The 21,794-nt window shown below is 50.5% G+C and overlaps 1 long non-coding RNA gene across 1 annotated transcript; it reads right to left on the bottom strand.

Annotated features, from left to right (window-relative positions):
* Positions 1-9,074: 9,074 nt before the first annotated feature.
* LOC144774112 (uncharacterized) lies at positions 9,075-20,921 on the bottom strand. Its single transcript, XR_013600095.1, has 3 exons — positions 20,727-20,921; positions 20,001-20,150; positions 9,075-9,171 (listed from the first exon to the last, which is right to left on the bottom strand). It is a non-coding gene; the product is annotated as an uncharacterized LOC144774112 (long non-coding RNA).
* Between the last annotated feature and the right edge of the window lie 873 nt (positions 20,922-21,794).

Genomic DNA, 21,794 nt, shown 5'->3' with positions numbered 1-21,794 from the left:
TTCATCACTGCCACCCACTGGTTCATCACAGCACCCTCTGGTTCACCACTTCCACCCTCTGGTTCATCACTGCCACCTTCTGGTTCATCACTGTCACCCTCTGGTTCATCACTGCCACCCTCTGGTTCACCACTGCCACCCTCTGGTTCATCACTGCCACCCTCTGGTTCACCACTGCCACCCTCTGGTTCATCACTGTCACCCTCTGGTTCATCACTGCCACCCTCTGGTTCACCACTGCCACCCTCTGGTTCATCACTGCCACCCTCTGGTTCATCACAACACGCTCTGGTTCATCACAACACCCTCTGGTTCATCACTGCCACCCTCTGGTTCATCACTGCCACCCTCTGGTCCATTACTGCCACCCTCTGGTTCATTACTGCCACCCTCTGGTTCACCATTGCCACCCTCTGGATCATCACTGCCACCCTCTGGTTCATCACTGCCACCCTCTGGTTGGCCAATGCCACCCTCTGGATCATCAATGTCACCCTCTGGTTTATCACTGTCACCCTCTGGTTCATCACAGCACCCTCTGGTTCACCAGTGCCACCCTCTGGTTCATCACTGCCACCCTCTGGTTCATCACTGCCACCCTCTGGTTCACGACTGCCACCCTCTGGTTGATCACTGCCATCCTCTGGTTCATCACAGCACCCTCTGGTTCACCACTGCCACCCTCTGGTTCATCACTGCCACCCTCTGGTTCATCACAGCTCCCTCTGGTTCACCACTGCCACCCTCTGGTTCATCACTGCCACTCTCTGGTTCATCACAGCACCCTCTGGTTCACCACTGCCACCCTCTGGTTCATCACTGCCTCCCTCTAGTTCTTCACTGCCACCCTCTGGTTCACCACTGCCACCCTCTGGATCATCACTGTCACCCTCTGGTTCATCACTGCCACCCTCTGGTTCGCCACTGCCACCCTCTGGTTCACCACTGCCACCCTCTGGCTGATCACTGCCACCCTCTCGTTCATCACAACTCCCCCTGGTTCACCACTGCCACCCTCTGGTTCATCACTGCCACCCTTTGGTTCATCACAGCACCCTCTGGTTCACCACTACCACCCTTTGGATCATCTCTGTCAGCCTCTGGTTCATCACTGCCACCCTCTGGTTCACCACTGCCACCCTCTGGTTCATCACTGCCGCCCTCTGGTTCATCACAGCACCCTCTGGTTCATCACAGCACCCTCTGGTTCACCCTCTGGTTCACCCCTGCCACCCTCTGGTTCATCACTGCCACCCTCTGGTTCATTACTGCCACCCTCTGGTTCGCCATTGCCACCCTCTGGTTCATCACTGCCACCCTCTGGTTCATCACTGCCACCCTCTGGTTCACCACTGCCACCCTCTGGTTCATCACTGCCACCCTCTGGTTCATCACAGCACCCTCTGGTTCACCACTGCCACCCTCTTGTTCACCACTGCCACCCTCTAGTTCACAACTGCCACCCTCTGGTTCATCACTGCCACCCTCTGGATCACCACTGCCACTCTCTGGTTCATCACTGTCACCCTCTGGTTCATCACTGCCACCCTCTGGTTCTTCACTGCCACCCTCTGGTTCATCACATCACCCTCTGGTTCATCACTGCCACCCTCTGGTTCACCACTGCCACCCTGTGGTTCACCAGACACCCTATGGTTCACCACTGCCACCCTCTGGTTCATCACCGCCACCCTCTGGTTCACCACTGCCACCCTCTGGTTCATCACTGCCACCCTCTGGTTCATCACTGCCACCCTCTGATTCATCTCAGCACCCTCTGGTTCACCACTGCCACCCTCTGGTTCACCACTGCCACCCTCTGGTTCACCACTGTAGATTATGGGGAGAAAGCACACCTGCCCAGCCTCAACCGGGGGCTGGTTAATGTGTTACTGAATTTGAGCTTCAAGTCCGGCACCTGCTTCCTTATCTGTAAGTGCTACCTGTTGTGGTTTAATTTTTGTGACAGCCTGGAGCATTGTGCCATACTTGTAACTATTCTCGGACCCTGCTTCGAGGGTCAGAGCAAGGTCAGAGAATAGTTGCAAGTAGGCAACAACTCTGGAGGCGCCGCTCAGGAAGCACTTACAGGGTTACAGCAGGTGCCCAAGTTGAAGTTAATTTCTTTGTAACCATTTTGTAAATGGTTACAAAGAAATTAGCTTCAACTTGGGCACCTGCTGTAACCCTGTAAGTGCTTCATGTACTTCAGTTTTTGAAAATCCGTCCCAAACGCGATTTCGCGGATTTTTCTGCAATTTCGCAAGATTCCCGGACCCCGAAATTGCAGAAAATCTGCAAATTCCGCGAATGGAACAGATTTTACGCCCATGCTTAAGCTTGTCTAGGCCAGGCGCCTTATTAGGTAGTAGTGTGACGATGGCCGCTTCAACATCGCAGCAAGTGATCTCCCAGGCCTATTCCAATCGATGCTCATGGAGGAGGTCTGAGATTGGGGATGAAGAACCGTCAACGCCCGAATATGCATACAGGGCTCCAAAATGAGCTTCCCAAACTGCTGCTGCTAAATTGGGTTCAGTCGCCAATCCACCCTCCCTCCCTCCAGAACTAACAATTGCCCAAAAAGATTTCGAGTCGAAGTGCCATTCTAAGATCATCCCATTTATCGACTTCCCAATCTTTCTTTTCACTATGGGTGACTCAATTGTACTTAAGCTGACATTGCTTGATCCTTAGCTTGTCCTTAGCTTTTACAGCAATTAAGAAATCCTTTTTAGCTTTCCGGCAATTAGCATTGTACCAGGGATGGGCTGAGACAGGTTTTGCCTTTTTACTTCCTTCCGGGTAGAACACATCAAACAGTTTGGCAATCAACTGCTTGTGTATTTCCAGAGGCCTGTCCTCTTGTCCTGAATGCATATCCATTTCCCCGACCTCTCCCATTTCTCTTAGATGTGGCACGGCCGATTGGTATATATGAGCAAGTTTGCTTGGGGAACCTTGTATATGTGGCCATTTAACTCTCCGCCTGTTGTTTGTTAGCAAGAGAGGATGCTGTAATGAATTGGGCTCTGGTGCGGGGTTAGACAGGCCCCAACTCCCTGGTTTAAGTGTCATAACCAGGGCATTGTGGTCACTATCTTTCCACAGATAGATTTGAAAATCCAGGACCCTGTCCCATGTTCTGGGTTCAACCAAAATATAATCTATAATTGAATTTTGCCCTTCTCTGTTGAAGGTCGGTAGGCCAGGTCTGTCCAATTTTGTCCTCCCATTACATGCCCTCAGAGAAGATGAAAGGGTAAACGAGTGTATTTGGAGGACCAGCGGCGTCCATGCTCTGACTACCGGAATCTGAGGTTCCGGAATATGCCAATACTGGTCCTCATCATCTAGGCCATCTAAGCTTGCATCAGTAAGGGGCTCAAACTGACAATTAAAATCGCCCCCCACTATCAAAATAACTGCTGGATCAAGAGTCGAAATAAACTGCCTCAGTTGATCAATTACTCCAGACTCTTGCCCACTCTGCATAGGCCTTGAATAGATGTTAAATAGGGCTATTTGTATGTTATCTGGGAGCGTTAGAAGGACACATTGTACATCAAGGGAATTAGTTGGTAGCTGCACTGCAGTAGCACCCAGATGAGTGCCTACCCAGATGCTTAATCCCCCCGATGGTCTACCCCTACCCTTCGTTGTAGCTAATATACTAAAAGTGGCAAAACCTTCCCTCTGGTAGTCTTCCAGGGCCCACGTCTCCTGCAGTAGACATACATCAAACTTCTCTACAAACGATCCCCAATCTGGGCATAGTAGTTTATTTTTAATCCCAGCCAAGTTCCAGGAGAGAATTTTAATATTTTCATTAGTCTCCCCCCAGGATTTCCTTTTGTACCATAGTGCATCTAACGTCCCCAGTGAGTGGGCCGTCAGTAAACTCCCCCCCCCACTAGGGTTTAGCCCCTTCTCCCCTAAGACTCTATCGTGGTTCGTTCCCGCTTCCCCCAGGTATACAACGCGACTTGCACCCTCCTGTATTGCTGGAGACGAAACTCCAAGCAGTACACTAACATGCTTACTCCCACTGCCCCCCAATCGTTACCCCTGGTAGCCTCCCGGGAACGCTCGCCCCCCTGGGGACTGGGTAAAAAAGTAGAACATTCATTTACCTCAGAGCCTTCCCTATCTACTGAGGGGCCCTGATCGACAACGTGGGGCAATAGGGACGGGCAGCTCCTCAGCCGTCAGTCTATTTGGTCCAGAACGCTAAATCTGTGGTTTTGGGGAAACATAGCCAGTATAGAGGTGTTGATATTGGCTCCCTTCCAATTAGTGTACCCACCCTGAACACTAGGACCCAGGGCATCTCGGTACACCCAGAACTGACCTCTATTGAAACTAAAATCTGTAGGAATAGCAGGGTAGAAGTAAGTTAGGGGAAGGGATTGAATTTGCGTTGCTGAACGTAGTGAGTCCCAGTTACAGATGTGTTTGACAGCCCCTCTGTTCCTAAAATTAATTACAACACAGTCTCCCGTAGTATTTTTTTTCCGGGGCCCCAATCCAATCCACTCGTCGAGCAAAGAGGATTTCGCTAGATACCTGTGTTGGAAGTGGCCTATTGTAATTCAGCCAGTGGATACATTTATTTTTAAGCTCACTGTAGACCTCCCTTTTTCCCTTGCTCAAAACTGGGACCCCTACAAGCACCACCACATACGGTATGGACTCAGGAGGGAGATCTATACATGGTAGTACTTTTTTCGATGCATCACAGGTCGTAGTGCTATTTGCTGGAAGTTGGTGGTTCTCAGTCCCTCTGCCTCCCCCCCCATTCTCCACACTTCTACTCATCACTGGGGGATTATTCACAGCAATATCGCTAGGTTGGAGTAGGAGGTCATTAGATGGAACAATTGGGGGGGATGAGTCAACTACATTGTTCACAGCAGACGGTGCAGAATGGTGGCAAACTACATTAGTTAGCCTAGCCAGCCTCCCTTGGTTACCATTACCATCGTTGGCCCGTGTTCCATCCTCTACCTGGGCAGAAGCAAAAATTAATTCAAGGCGCGAAAGTCTATTTTCTATAGTATTGAGTCTGTCATAGAGAGGAAGACATGTCTTAGTAAAAATAGTTTCCAATTTAGACCAAAAGTCTGCTCCAAACTCAGTAGAGCACACATCACCAGGGCTTAATGTAGGCGTAGTCACTTGTGCAATAAGCTGGCATATAACGGGACTATTAGGAGTTCTTATCATTGGACTTTCCCCCACATTGCTGCATTTCTGGATTTTCGCTTTCCTGTTTTTCAAAGGAGCTCCTCCGTGCTTCCTTTTGGGAATTGGATCTGGTACAAGATGTTTAGACCCCACTTTGGAACTACATGCAGATCGAGTTTGCAGTCTCGGAGTTGAAGGTCCGAGCAGCTGAAGTGGCATCCGTACTAGCTGAAGAAATAGGCGGGCCTCCAGCGACTTGTGGTAGCTGGCTACCCTCGCCAATGTTGCCAGGAGCGGCAATATCTATAGTTTGTTGTTGATTTGGCGATGGCGCCTGGGCCAACCTGCCCATGGACGACCGTTTGTCAAAGGCGGGATCCAGGGATAACCTCCTTTCGGTCATTTCTATTTCGTGTTCCAACATGGAGGAAGCCCTAGTAAGAAATTGGTCCAGAGTACCCACAATCGACCCGCCAGGAATGGACCTCCTGCCCTTCCCCACCTTAGAAGTAGTCGTTGCAGGAGGGGATTGCAAAAGAGCTACTCCTCTGTCCAATTACAGTAATTTTTACAAGAAGTGTCAAATTAACAGAAGCGGACTACTATACAGGAACTAACCTTTGTATGTTAATTTGATTGCAGAAGTAAGAGGGGGGGGCCCCGTCCCGTCCTCGAACAGGCTCAAACGGGCCCACCCTTGGTCCGGGCTTCGCCCGGCGGGCGTCCGCGCACATTCCGCGCAGCGGAGATGACGAAGTTCTTAAATAGCCAATGGTTGATACAGGGCAGGTGTAGCGTGTCCCGTAGCCCCCTGGGACATGGAGTACCTCCTCATGTATTGCTGGTTCCAAACAGTGAGGCAAATGCACAACAGTGCAGCGGCTCCCGCAAAGCGGGAGCAGCAAGCTGTTAAGAAGGCTGCTGCTGTGGTTGATGCAGGGCAGGTGTAGCGTGTCCCGTCGCCCCATGGGACCTGGAGTCCCTCCTCAGGTATTGCTGGTTCCAAACAGTGAGGCAAAAGTACAACAGCACGGAATTACAGTAGCTGGGAGTCACCGAAGCATTATTAAATGAGGTAAACAGAAAACATTAAATCAGAGTGGAGTGAAACAGCAAAACAATGCGCTGATGTCAAACATGAGACAGTCCTCTGACAGGCAGAGGGAATCAGAATGTTTACACATGCACCACGTATAACATCCAACACAGCCGGCTAAGCAAGAGGCAAACAAAACTAAAAGGCATTTGCATTTGGTTAGTGCCACTGGCCCCCACCTCCCAAAACCGTTGTTTGCGTGCTCAAAATGATACTGTTCGGCACTATTTAATCACGACTCATCCTTTTATGCCAGCACTCAAAATTCTATTATCACCAATTGGACTCCCAAATGTTCCTGGCCACCATGACTGCGGCAAGCACACAAGATTTGTCAGAATATGTTACCGTTGAAACAAGTACTGGGCACTGACATGACAAACACCTGATGGCCATCATTATAGCATTCACTTGTGGCCTACAATATGGGAAAATACCCAGTGGCGCAGCAAGGTGAGGTGGTACCTGGTGCTGAAAATTTCTTGTCATCCTCGGCTTGACAAAATGGCAAAAATATATGTTTAAAACACATATTTTTCCGATTTTGTCACACCCCTCAGCCGGCACCCACTGCAGACCCTTCCTACGCCACTGGAAATACTGCTCTGCTGTTAATTTTTGTACCAATGAACACCATTTCAATGTTACATATAAGAAATCTGGAAACCATTGATTCATAATTCTTTTAAAATATTCATGAAAATTCAAATCGTATCTGGTTCTATCTGGTTCTTTTTTGTACATTTCATTAAGTGCTATAGTATCTCCGAGTGCTAACAGCTTTCCGTCATGCAAGTAGTTCTAAACTAAACAAAACTTAGGGCCAAATTATGATGCGGTTAGAAACATATGCTCCCTTTGAAGTCAATGGGAGTCAAACAAAAGCGTATCTGGAAGCATCCGGATGCATCGTACTTTGTCGATGGGACTCTCCCGATCCGAGTGGGTTGGAAATCATTTCCAAACCGATTCGGTCTGGAAGCTTTCCAACCCGCATCAGAATCAGGCCCTTAATGTAGATCTATGTCAGGACCAGAGGCGTCAATTATGCTCTCCTGTCTTCACTTTAATTTCAACTGCAGCCAAATTAAACTCGATAAAAATCGTAATTTATCATGTACCAACCGGAAAAGGAATAAGTTAATCAACCAATCAGGAACAGAAATCCCCTTCATATGCTCCTGCCAACTTTCTTTCCTCTTCTTTCTTCACTTGCTGTCGAGATAAGTACTGGGACCATAGTCATTTATGTTACCTTTGGTATTGCTTCTCATTGTGCTTTACTGTGCCTTATGGAGTCATTACAATGTAATGTTTTCTGTGGCATTCGGGGGCTGCGGGAACACTCCGACGCTCCTTTGCGGCCGCCTCAGTCACTTTCACAGCCTTGGCCAGGGTACCGTACAGCGGTCTTCTAGCTGCTAGAGGGCATGCACACTCCCTGCGGCAGGCATCTCCAGACTCATATAGCCTGGTATTTGCCTAAGTCCCCTTTCATCGAAGAACCCCCAAGTCCACCCTTGGATGGATGAGTACTCCCTCCCTCCCCCAGGGCAAGCATTTACAAACCACACTGTTTTTGGATAAAGGGGAATGACCCCCCCCCCCCCCGGCGGTATTTATTACATATTAAAATATTCTTGATTAATATTTTACATTATGTACATTTTACGCAGAAAGTACAGATATATTGATAGATGCATGACACTTGTCTAACCGTAACATGTTTTAATACAAATTCCACTCCTAGCATAATATAACTAATGTATGTATATATTTTACTTTCTGCGTGTCCCCTCTAGAGCCCACGGCAAGGTCAATGAATGACAGCCCCAGATCCCAGTAAACTTGAAATACTACTCCACCGGAGTAAGCTTGCGAAGGGGTTACAGCTTATCGGACAGATACTTTCCCCAGGCCTCCCCTATGCTCTCAGCTTTAAACTCCATAACGGGGGCTGCAATTCTGCATATTTACGCCCTGATGTGCATGCGCATGAGAGGGTAGTCACTGGCCTACTGGAAAGAGTCCCCTGGTCCCCACACCCCAACAGCCTACTGACTGGCTGTCACTGCCCTTGGAGTTACATGGTGTTGGCCGCTAAGGGCCGAAGACTATGCTTACCAATCATGACCTTACCGCCACAGGCCAGCATAGTTGCCCGACTATCTGGCCTCCCCCTGCGCTCGCTAGGAGTCCATGCCATGTGTCTCGTGACCACCAACCATGCTAAGATGTCTTCCACAAATGCCTGATTCCCTTTGGCTGATAAGTGAACCCCGTCTTGCAAAAAGAACTGATCGCCCCAGATGTACCCATGTCCCATTGACTTTAGTTTCGGGGTTCTGAACAGTTTATTAAACTCATTGTTGATTTGCTTCACTGCGTGATTCAATGCCCGCACTGACTCACCCCTCTCCACTGAAACCTTGGGATCATGTGAGACCAGACGATTACAGCATCAGGGCAACTCTTCGCCAACCAACCCACCTCAGTGAGGAGCTCCTCCACTAGTACCTCATGCCCAGGCAAGTCAAGTTGTTACCTCCTAGGTACAGGATCCAGATTGCAGGTGGTCTCTTACTTTTTTTAAAGCGCTGTTCACCAGCTCCCTGAATTGCCCTACGCACAGGACTCCCTGTCCATGAAACACTATTTTTGCCCCCAACTTACGCGCCCTGGTCTTGTGCACCCCTGAAAAGAAATTTTTTAAACAACAGACATGAGTGACCAACTACCCAGATTTCTTGCTGTTCCAGGGCCCAGGAGTGCACTTGGGCCATAACCTGACCTGAGCTGTTCTTTCTTGGACTGTTGACTGTGGTTCATCTGAGTGTTGCGATGATGGGCCACTGCAGACTTCTCCCCTGAGTCACAGGATCAAGAAACTGCAGGCAAACGTGAAAAGAACAAACGTCAGTGTGCTGCCCACTGTCATGCTAAACACATTCGCAACAGCACATAGCAATATGTAACCATGTAAGATTCTCTCTAAGTCAAAGAATGAAGAACTTGCAAATAACTTGAAATGAACCAACTGGCTATAGCATGTTCAGCCGCATGTACCGCTTATAACAGTTAGAGGACCACCTGCCGATCCTCTTGACCTGCTCCTCCCTAAGACCTCTGTGGCTGCCCCGATCCTAAAGGAGTGGGTCCCAAAGCTAGATGAGTCTAAACCAGCAACTTGCATGGCCAGACCCATCACCCTTTTGAACTGAAAGATAGTGAGGGGTGACCCGTCACCATGTACCAGAAGGGGCCCGCTGTGGTCCTCGTTCGCTGTGCCATAAAAGTCTCCAGACTGGCCACGGGGCAACATGTATTATCTCTCGCCCCATGAAGCACTATGCTCTCGCCCCTTCCTCCCTGATCATCCTTGGACCTATGCAAGGAGATTAACATGGAGTCCCCGTTTAATTTCACATGTTCCATCTGTAGGCCCCCCTACCAATCCTGTTTGTTCTTTGGTACCAGTCCTCCTACTCTAAAAGCGCCACAGAATGAAAGACAGAATGCTGCCTGAAATAGAGTAACCTCCCTTAGTGAGTTACAAACCCGCAGTAAGGCTACGAACAACTTAGCCAGAGTTTCCAACCCGATCGGTCGCCTGTTGTCTGGTTGCACCCCTTGCAAGCGTTGCCAGCCCTTCAAAGCCTGGGGTACCAAAAAATTCCTCATTGGATCCCCTTTTGCTTTAGCAAAAAATGAGATGGCCGTAAGTGACGCCTAGCTCCTGCCACTGGGCGCCCCTTATCCTTCTTGAACCCAAGATGAGCGACCACCGACCCTGGGTCCTGCCACTTTTGCTCCCAACCCTCCCCCAAGACCTGACAAAAAGAACAAAACACCCCTTCGTAAGCTTTCCTGGTCCTGGGTGATAGGCTAGCTGCCACGAGGTCCGATAGCTGGGGGTACCAAGCTGCCAAAGTTATTCTGGGAAAGGTGTTGGGTGCGCCACTGCTTCTGGGAGGCGGGACCAGAAAGGCCTTCATTTTAAAATGAGACAATGCATTATCCACATGATTTAGTATACCTAGCACATGTTTTGCTTTAAAAAGTACATTTAATTTCATGCACCATAGGGGGGCGTGGCTTGGCGCGCGGCAAGATGGCAGCACAGTAGAGCTGCTCTGCCGGCCACCGCACTGTAATCCTTCAATATCCTGCCCTACACGTGCCGATTCAGCCCCTGCTTGGTGAGCGCTGTCTTGCTGTGCCCTTATCTGCGGATTGTGCGAGTTTTGGGGGCTCTGCTGCTTGGACGCCGCCGGAGTCAGCCTCTGCGGTATCGGCCGCGGTGGAGGTCGTGCCCGCGACCCGGCGGGCGCGAGTGACTCTCCTCTGCCTTCCCCCCCCTTCTCGGAGACCGGGGCTGCGTCGCTGGAGGTGGTGTCCGACGCGCGATCTCCGGTGAGTCCCGTCCCCGGCTGCTGGCCTGCTGTCAGTTGCGGCAGAGCTCCGCGCGGCTCTCGAGTTTCAAGACGCCGGGGAGCAGTGTGGTCGCTGGGCGGCCTGAAAATTGAGCGGCCGGCTGCAGAGGGGTTGGAGGGCCGCAGGTGGGCCGCTGGAGCGTGGTCTTCTCCTCGCAGCAAAAGACAACATACACTACGGGGACACACAAGCTACATTGCAGTGCGAGTATCGCTGTGTGCTGGAACCTTTGAACTTGCTCTGGCGTGACTGAGGAGGTGGTGCGGCCTGTGCTGCGGCCTTTGAGGCACTGGGGTCCTGCTGAAACACTCGCTTTGGGCCACAGACGCTGCGTGATTGACTGGTACCCTCTCTTGAACCACAGCTGTCACTTACCTGGTGCGCTGGACATCACTTTAGCGCTTTGTGCTGTGCCTCCTTAGCTACCCTTCATACCGGAGTACGCCTGTTTCATGGTCGACCTACCGGGCACTGCGTTGTCTCCACAACACTGAGGCACTTGGGGGGGCTGCCCTCTCATCCCACTAGCGGGAGTGTATCAGGACTACACCCTTTAGGGCGACACGGCCACATACTGTATGTCGAGCGGAGTGTGGCGAGACGGCTAGCTGGCCCTTGGTTGATCCTGTGAAGTCCGGGTGTGTGGTGTGGAGGAACCCCCTGGCCTGCCTGGGGATTGGGATAGCGTGCAAAACGTTGTGAAGGGTGAGGGGTGGCGATTCGCCATGGGCAAGCCTGACAAGTCACAGCCCAAGCTGTCCTTTGAGCTCCGCAGGAACAGCAAACAGCCGAACACAGGAGCGGCGGATGGTGATCACGATTCCACCTCACAAGGCCACTCCATGCTGGAGACCACACTAGTTGCGATGCTGGCGAGTCTACAGGCGATAGATGGGAAAATCGAAGCCCTGAACACCCGCATGGATCAATTTTCCGCCAAGCTCGATAGACAGGCAACAAGACTGGGGAGGCGGAACAGCGGATCACAGACACCGAGGATGGTTTACAGCAGGTGGCGGGCAAGACGAATGAGATGGTCAAGCTCCTGGAAGTCATAAAGGCTAAAAATGAGGATATTGAAGCGCAGGCCAGGCGCAATAACATTCGCGTCCTGGGCCTGCCGGAATCGACCAATGTGGGGAGACTGGAGGATTACGTGGAGACCATGTTGAGGGAGATCTGCGGCACCGACGACTTGTCTCCCATGTTTGCGGTCGAGAGGGCCCATCGCTCATTAGCAGCTCGTCCTCCCCCTGGCACACCTCCGCGACCCATCATCATAAGACTGTTGAACTACAGAGATAGAGACACTGTGCTTTGCGTCACTAGACAGAAGGGCAAGATTATCTATCAGAACAACCAATTATCCTTTTATCCTGACTTCACTGAACAAGTGCAAGCGGCGAGAAAGGAGTTCCAGTCAGTGAAGAAACTACTTCAGCGGGAAGAGGTTCCGTATGCCATGCTCTATCCTGCGAGACTCAGAATTGGCGACTTCGAAGGAGGGAAAATCTTTACCACCCCCAAGCAAGCGATGGCGTATGCCAAGACACTTCAAAAACGTCGCAGATCCTCTGCTGACACCTCTGATGTGGATGACTAACTCTGGATGTATTTTGGTACCCCTTTTATTGGTGTAATACATGGTTATGAGCTTGAGGAGGGGGGGGGGGAGTGGTGGTGGGGGTAGATATTTTTTATACCCTTTGAGTCTTATCTACTCTGCAGTTCCCCATTGAACGCTGCCTACCTTGATGACTAAGTGATGGGCACACTGCTGGCTCATGCCCTAAGGTGAACACTGCAGACTGAACGCTATATGCCTCACCGGTGGTATCATGTCTGTTGCTATTAATTGGCACGCTCGCGGGGCTCGACCTGTTTTCTGCGGGGGCCCACTTCTGCCTTGTGCCAGAAGTGTGCATTGCCTCCACTGCCCCCACTGGGTGTAACCCATTTGATGCTTTGTTTGTTTTGCTATGATGGGAGGGATGGGGGGGAGGTTGTAAGGCTCTTTGGCGGGTTGGGGTTGCCAAAGTGGGAGGGGGGTGGGAGGCATGGTCTCTTATATTGCGTCAGAGTATGCTCTGCAAAAGTTGTTCACTCGAATGAGCTGATTGTATCACCATGTAAATATGCTGTGATTTTAGGAGACGCTGACTCGCAACTTATCAGGTGCCTCTGGGATGGTGGGTGAGAGTTATACTTGTGTGACTTGGAATGTACGCGGCCTCAATACACCTAGAAAGACCAGGCAGGTACTAGCTCATTTGGATAGGCATGGAGTAGGCATCGCCTTATTGCAGGAGACTCATCTGACTGTACAAACTGAGGGATCTATAGCACGTAGATGGGCTGGGTACCGGCTAGCCTCCTCTTATTCTAATTACGCCCGAGGGGTCCTCATCCTTATTAAAAGAGGGATACATTTTACTCTGTTGGACTCTTGCACTGATAGTGGGGGCCGCTGGGCAGTAGTGAGAGGGACATTGGGCAAGACCGAGGTGATTATCGCTAACGTCTACGGTCCTGTGGTGGACGAACCAGCGTCACTGTCTTCTTTATTTCAGGTGCTGCGTACGTGGCCGGAATCGGCCCTACTGCTTGGGGGTGACCTAAACACACACTTAGATCCCCGACTTGACAAATCTGCCCTTGCGAGTAGATGTATGTTGAAGACCGCAGCTTGTGTACGGCAGTTTATGGAGGAGAGGGGCTTGGTTGACGCTTGGCGCCTGCGGAACGTTGGGGTAAGGGCAGGCACGCACATTACACCCTCTCACAACACATGGTCCCGACTGGACTACTGGTTATTGGACAGGCCAACCAATGGGTGGATGACTGACACCTACACACTACCCCGGACCCTATCGGATCACAATCCTGTCATGCTCAAACTGCAGATTCCACACACCAGGCGGCCTCCCTTTACATGGCGGTTTCGGGCAGATGCCCTGCTAGATCCCGTCTTTGTGGATACTGTCCATAAAGCCATAGAGCAATATTTTGACCTGAACGTGGGCACAGTGGATAGTGCTGCCACCCTCTGGGAAGCGTTTAAGGCCAATATACGGGGGGTCTGTATAGGCACGGCTGCAGGCATTTTACGAGACATGAGGGGACAAATACTGAAGGTTGAAACCAAACTGCATGACTTAGAATCCTTATATGACACTCTTCCCTCACTAGACACACTGGCATGTATTAGGGAATACACCAAGGAACATAAATCCCTGGCTGAGGCAGAGATGAGGTATATCTCCAAGCGCTTTGTGGCTAGAGCGTACGGAGAAGGTGGCAGGCCGGGCAGGGTACTGGCTAGTCGTTTACATGAGCGGGCCACTGCCCATCCTATAGAACACATAGTGGACGATAATGGCATCAGTCATCACACAACGAACGCTATACTGGGTCAATTCCGCGATTTTTATGGACGGCTTTACTCGACCCGGGGTGACGTGTCGGACTCTGTTATGGAAGATTACCTGCAGGATACTGCCTGTGCCTGGCTATCGGACGCCCATAGGAAATATCTTGGAGTGCGTATTGATGTGACCGACATCAAGGAGGCAATACTCTATTTGCCGAACAAGAAAGCTCCCGGCCTTGATGGGCTGACAGCTGAATTTTATAAATGATATGCCGATCTCCTAGCGCCCCACATACCTGCCATGTACGCTGAGGCACACGAGCTGGGCTATCTTCCTCCGTCCTTGCGCCAAGCGCTCATCATCACTCTACTGAAAAAAGACAAGCCCCCCAACAGATGCGAGTCTTATCGGCTCCTTTCCCTGATTAATATTGACGCCAAGATTCTCGCTAAAATTCTCGCTACTAAACTCCACCCATTGATGCCCATGCTCGTTCTACCTGACCAGTCAGGCTTTATTCCTGATCGCTCCACATCGTGGAACCTCCGCACAATCTTTGCGATGTTCCATGTTCTCAACCCAGACCGACAAGCTGTGGCCGTGTTGCTCGACGCGGCCAAAGCTTTCGACTCGATCGAATGGCGGTATATCTTTTTTATTCTCCGTCGGATGGGGTTCCCCCCAGTTTTTGTCCGCTGGATTCAAGTTCTGTACACTGATGCTTCCGCAAGAGTGCGGGTAGGTGGTTTCACCTCTGATCCACTGGCGATCCAGCGTGGTACCAAGCAGGGGTGTCCTCTCTCCCCATTCCTTTTTGCTATTATATTGGAACCATTGATGTGTAGAATCCGGCAGCACCACAGGGACACTGCGCTCAATTTTGATAACAGACCGGTGGGCGTCTCTGCTTATGCAGATGATATGGTTGTGTATGTTCGCGATCCACATACCCACCTAACGCACATCATCCGGGAATATGTCCGATTTGGCCTCCTCTCCGGATTGTGCATCAACTGGGATAAGTCGGTTGTAATCCCCCTCACACTGGCCACTTCTGCCCACACGCTGGAATATCCGCTGCTGTGGACTGTAGATCCCATGAAATACCTGGGGATCTGGGTTCACAGAGACCCGGAGATTGTCATTCATGAGAATTATGGACAGGCTTATGCTGACTTGGTACAACAGGTAGATAAATGGGTGGCTCTGCCTCTGTCATTGGCGGATCGCATTGCGGTCATTAAGATGGTGATACTCCCCAAGTTCTTGTACTTATTCTGCAATATCACTATTCGCTTGAATAAACATTTTTTCACCACTCTTCAGATCCAGTTACTCCGCCTGGTCTGGGGGTCGAAACCCCCGCGTATCAGCTGGGCGACCCTGGCCCTGCCATTTGATAAAGGGGGGTTCTGTGCTGCAGATTTTTACATATATTATCTATGTGGCCTAGCTCATTTCGCGTTCTTTTGGTACAGACCTCATGGCTTTATCCCGCATGTAGCGTTCGAGGGCGGGGACGCGGGAGATATTCCTTTGCAGAACATATTAACACACAAGCACAGACATGTACCTAGGACGGAGATTAATACGATTGCCGCCACGTGCTCAGCCTGGCAGGCGATTGGTAGACTGACGAACAAACTGCCTTTCTACGTGCCAAACATGAGCATTGAAGGCCATGGCGCTATCTCTGTGGCACAAGAGCGTGGCTCCATGAGGCTGCTCTCTGAAGCTGGCATCTCCGCTCTGGGTGACCTATTTAGAGATGGGATGTATATCTCTGGGGACGAGCTGCAATATATCTCCAATGCTTCACCCCTATTCACATACACATGTTATCGATTGCGGCGCGCTGTGCGAGATCACTATCCTAGCTTCCCATGTGAGCCTGACACCTCCAAAGCCCTGCAACTAGTAAGTACGTCCACCACTAGAAAGCACCTGCTCACTAGGTTGTATAAAGTGGTGTTCTCGGAATTGGTCCTTCCGGAAGATCGTAGCTTGGCCAGATGGAACACTGCCCTGGGCACACAATTGAAGGCGGACACATGGGGTCAAATCTGTTCCCTCACGGGTAAACTCTCGCCCAATAGCAACCTCCGCATTATCCATCTGAAGTTTATACACCAGACATGCCACACTCCCACTAAGCTGCATAGAATTGGTTATAGGGACACTGACGGTTGTAGGAGATGTGGGCGTGCTGGTGCTGACTTCATCCATTTATCATGGCACTGTCCTGCGGTTCAGTCCTACTGGGTAGATGTCCTGCAGAAATTGGATACCATGACAGGCCTCAATTTAGACTGTACACCACTTCTGTGTTTACTGGGACATGTGCCTGAGGCTAGAGGGTTGCTCGGCCGCTTTGTTAGGGTGGCTCTGCTGCTGGCGAAAAGGAGGGTGTTATTTACATGGGATGGTAAGGGCTACCCCAAGGTGTCACAGTGGCTTAAAGACTTGGTATACTGCCAGGAGCAGCTCAACACATATTCAGAGGAACTCCCTAGGAGCTCGAGCCATAAAGACATTTGGGGTCCACTCCATGACTATCTACTGGCGAGCTGTGACCGCGATGAGGACACTGTGGAGGAGATTCTGGAAGCTACGGCTTCACCCCAACAGACTGTCGGCTCTCTGGACGTTGTCCCTGAGAGTGCCTCCTGAGATTGTATCCTTGTTCATCTTCAGTACATTGCATGAGTGATATATGATATTTGTATGACATATCTTGACTTGCAGTATGTATAGGCCGGGATTTGGGGGGGTTTGAATGTTCTGTTGAAGATTCCCATCTTCTGAAAATGACACTGTAACTGGTATGCTCCTTGCAATATCCTGATTTCAATAAACAAACAAACAAAAAAAAAATTAATGCACCATAACACGATTTAATTTAACAGTTGCAGGATCATGCTGCACTTTGCCGCTTGACTATTAATGCATTCCACCTCTGCCATGTTAACTAACCAGAATATCACAGACTGGTCCCTCAAATGCACGGGCCAAACACACAATGCCAATAGGATGGGGAAGAGCTCAAGGAAGCTAATGTTACCCGTGAGTCTAGAGTCTCTCCACCAACCCGGCCAATGCTGTGCGATCCATTCAGACCCTAAGATGGCACCAAAACCCTCGACACCCGCTGCGTCAGTCATCTGCCCCAACTCGGGACTGGACCTGGGCGGGCTCGGCCATACCACCTTACCATTATGCAGGAATGCCTTCCAAATGAGCATGTCCTGCTTGACCTCGCCAGATAGTCTAGTGTGATGGTGCTTCTCTCTGAGCCCAGACATAGCTTGTGCAATGGTGCGGGAAAATGGGCGTGCCATTGGGATTATGCGCAGTGCGAAATTCAACTGACCCACTACTTGCTGCAACTGATGCAGAGTCACTTTGTATTTCGCCAAGCAGTGCTGCAAAGCTGCCCTGAAGTCTTTTACATTTTCAGCCGGTAACCTAGACACCCCTTGAACAGAATCCAGCTCAATACCATGGAATTCGATCTTTGTGCTAGGACCCAATGTCTTCCCGGGTGCCAATGGCACACCGAACTCCTGCATGAGGGTGCAAAACTGTGTTAAAGCTGCCCTGCATTACCCTGATCCTTGTGCCCCCAAGAAAATAAAGTCATTGAGGTAATGCAACACCCATTGGTGCTCTGTGTCCCGCCTGAAAACCCACTCCAAGAAAGAGCTAAACTTCTCAAAGTAGGCACAGGACACTGAACAACCCATCAGCATGCATTTGTCCACATAATACTTCCCCTGAAATTGGAAACCCAAAAGATAAAAATCCAGAGGGTGCACTGGCAATAGTTGGAAAGCAGATTCAATGTCAGACTTAGCCAATAATGCTCCTTGCCCCAGGCTCCTCAACATGTCTATAGCTTGGTCAAAGGATGCATACCTCACACTACCCAAAGTGTCTGAAATTGCCTCGTTCACAGAATTCCTCCTTGGTGCTGAAAAAATGTGGATTACGCGGAATTCACCTTGTACCTTTTTGGTAACCACCCCTAGTTGTGAGCAAACAAAATCTTTCATTGGGACATCATCGAATGAGCCTGCCACCCTACCCTGTTCTACCTCCTCAATTTTTGCTGCTGCTATACTCTCCTTGGCCTGCACTGAGAGTTGGTTCTTGCAATGTGTGACCCTATTGTAACCCTCCGCTGGGATTCTTAAACCTGCCAGAAACCCCTTCCTGATCGTTCTTGCCGCCTCAGGGCAATTGTAGATGTTTAACTAAGGGATCATGACGCTGGTGTTTATGGGGGATCTAGCCTTTTCAAGTGACAGTTTCTCAATCTTGTTTATTGGATCCCCTCTCCCTGGACTTCTTGAAGCACTTGGATTAGGGGTGTGATGCATTGCCGCAGAAACCACAGTTATGCCTGATCCTGCATGTGCCTGGGGCTCTATTACATGTTCACTTATTGAAATCAAAACACACTCCTTTTTTCCCTGTGCTCCCCGTCTTTCCCGTGGTGCACCCGCAATACCTGAGGGGCCTGCACGAAAGGGCTGGAACTTAACACTGTTCTGCGCTTGTCCCCCGACACTGTCAGATGGCCCCTGCACCAGATGTTTGAGATGGATAAACATGTCTGTCTGATTCCATCCTAATGTGGGATCCTGCGCCTTAGCCCTTCTAAATTCTTTGTCATACTCCTTCCACCCATTTCCTACCTGAGTGGCCTGGGCCACAGTGATCCTGTTTTGGTAACACGCCATCTCTGACCCTATGGCTGGGAAACACTCAAGCATGATTGACATGAAGATGGTAAAGCCCTGCACCCAATTGGCCAAATTCTCATCCACCTTTTATTTCAAGGTTACGTTCGCCCATTCCCTAGGGAGCATCCAATATTTGCTTTTCCTAGCTTCTTCCCTTTCCACCTCATCTATCAACAGGGAAAAAATTTTAACGTTTGCCCCCTTCCATATCTTTTCTTTTGTTTCCTGTGACAAATGGCGCCCACCTGTTCTCTGAATGAGCGCAATTCCCCATACCCAGAGGTGCCAGTGTTTTATTTATACCTGCTGATGCTGCTGTGTCAGCCGCCTTCGGTGCTCCTGAATCCGTTGGGGTGCATGCTGCCACTGGACCTCCACCACCAACTATTAGCATTGCGCCCACAGGCGTTGCCCCTCCCACAGGTACTGCTGGTGTTGTCCCTTCCGCCGGTACTGCAGGTGCCCCATTTGGCTTCGCTTTCCCCAGCTGTGCCATTATTTGTTTTGCCTTCACCATGGCATCGCCCCCGCTGCCAGGGACCAGTTTCCCACTGTCTCAAGCCATGCAAGAACCGCCGCCAGATTGGCCAAAATGTCTGGCTAGATGGGGTACCCCCCATACCTTCCACTAGGGGGACTGCTGGAGCCTGTGGCTGATCTCCTGGTCTTATAGTGACTATTGGGGTAGTGGGTTCGTTGTTGTCTAGCAGGATGAGTGTAGGAACCACAGGCTGCAGTATCGCTTCTCTAGGGGCTGGCCCAGTCGTACCCTTTGGCCTCTTTCCACCCACCCTGGACTTACTTTTTTTAGATAATGGCGGGGAGTAGGTTCTAGGAGGTACTATTGGACGCCTGGGCCTCCCTCCCCCTCAGGACCATCAACCTTCTCTTGTAAACGCGTCAACGCCTGCCTCTAACCTGTACTTGTTGCATCAAGGCCTCCAACATAACATCTGTGCGGGACTATTTCTCATTACGTCTCACCTTACAGGCCATTGCGTTTAACTATAACTGATGGGAGTGGCACAAACTTGAACCCTGCGCACCAGCCTGAGACAAAGCCCACGCCCTTACCTGACAGTAGTAGCAATCACCAGATGACCACAGCACCCACACAACCAGAGCAACGCCCACCTGCTAGTCCAGTGGGTCTGTGATTATTCAAACCTGCGTGGCTCCCAGAAGCAATGAAAGTGCAGGCCTGCTGATGCTGCCGTCAACGATTACCCCCGTGGACAGTCTTGCCTTGCCGGTCCACTGATTGCTCGATCGTGATGGTGATGGGAAAGTCCTGTTCGCACCCCCCAAGGAACATGCCTAAAAAATAGAGGAAACACTGACCAGTACCTGGCAACACCAAGCGTTTTGCTTAACAATTGTTTAGCCTAATATACACGAGAATAACCGTGACTGTGGCAGTGTCAGACACACAATGCTCCACTTAATATTCAAAACAGCCTGTATGCGAGAAAAACCAGCCTGTTCAATGACCCCTTTCGCTCTCTTGTACCCATCTCTCCCCAAAAACCTGCAGTCTAACTGAAATAACGCCTACACAAATGCCCCCCCTGATACCAGCTCCCACTGCTTCGATGCACTGTGCAACTTGGCCGTGAGCGTTGATCCGATTGCAGCTGCTTTTAAAAGCGGGATTAAGAATGCCCCCTGTACCAGCTCCCACTGCTTCTATGCCCTGTGCAACTCGCCCGTGAGCGTCGATCAAATTGCAGCGGGATTAGGCGATGCGGCAGAGACACAGAGGAAACAATGCTGTAAAGTCCGTCAAACCTCACATGCACCACAAATACGCGCTCCACACGCTTGCCAGCACACACCAAACACGCGCCTCGTAATACAGCAACCCCACTCAAATGGCACCAGATCTGAACTCACTCGGCTCAGGATCACAGCTGCTCGCACATCCTCACCACTACACTCGGCAAAACAGCTGATCCCTCCCTGCTGCCACACTACTCGAGGCACCGCCGCCGCCAACGCTCGTGTTTTCGCCTCACAGCAGGCTCCGCCAAGGATGCTTCGGTCTGCCGTCTGATGACTCCTGGACCCCACGCCGAAAGCACTCCCAGAACGTGCCTGCAATAAAAGAGAAAAAGAAAAAGAAGTTACGGGCCGCCGATGGCCCGGGTGCCGTTCTTGGTAGGGAGCGAGAGGTACAAGAGACTGTTCCCGCTCCCACTGCCCCCTTTTAAAAGGGGGCAGTATGCCCACTGGGCAGACTGTCTAAACAAGTCTGCCACAACTGTCCTGCGTTCGTGAGAACCGGAAGTACTTAGAGTGCTTTTGGTTCATGGCCCTGCCGCGCCTCCATTGGATGTTGGTTCGGTTGGGGGTGCCACGTCATTAGATGGCGCACGTCACCTCCTTCCTCTAATTCTTACTGGGGACTGGCGTGACTCGCTCGCTAGGTCGCACTCTGCCTTGACCAGACCCTTCTCCCTGCCTCCGAATGTCGAAGCACATATCAGCCCTTCCCCTCTCAGTCAGTCTGAGCATCTCAGACTGTGTAGTGCAGGTCTCAAGCCCGGAACCGCCTGGAGTGTGAAGGCCCCCACAGCAGTAACCTAGGGCTAGATGTAGGTAATATCAAATTACCGAATGGTAAATACCAAATTTTACCGATTCGGTATTTACTAATCGGTAATTGCTATGTAGGGAAAAAAAGACGTAAAAATACTGAATCGGTAAGATTCGGTAATTACCGATTCGGTAAATACCGAATCAGTATTTACCATTGATTCCTATGGGCCTTGAAGCCCATAGGAATCAATAGCAAATACTGATTTGGTAATTACCGAATCGGTAATTACCGAATCTTACCGATTCGGTATTTTTACGTCTTTTTTTTCCTACATACACTTTGACACCCTGTTGCACCCCTGTTTCTGCCTTGTGTGCCATGTGGCACACAAACATGCCCTAAGGGCATGTATGTGTGTCACA

The sequence above is a fragment of the Lissotriton helveticus genome, chromosome 1_1 (genome assembly GCF_964261635.1).
Source record: "Lissotriton helveticus chromosome 1_1, aLisHel1.1, whole genome shotgun sequence".
Taxonomy (NCBI): domain Eukaryota; kingdom Metazoa; phylum Chordata; class Amphibia; order Caudata; family Salamandridae; genus Lissotriton; species Lissotriton helveticus.
Note: the sequence above shows the minus strand (reverse complement) of the source record. Positions and strands in the feature narration are given on the sequence as shown.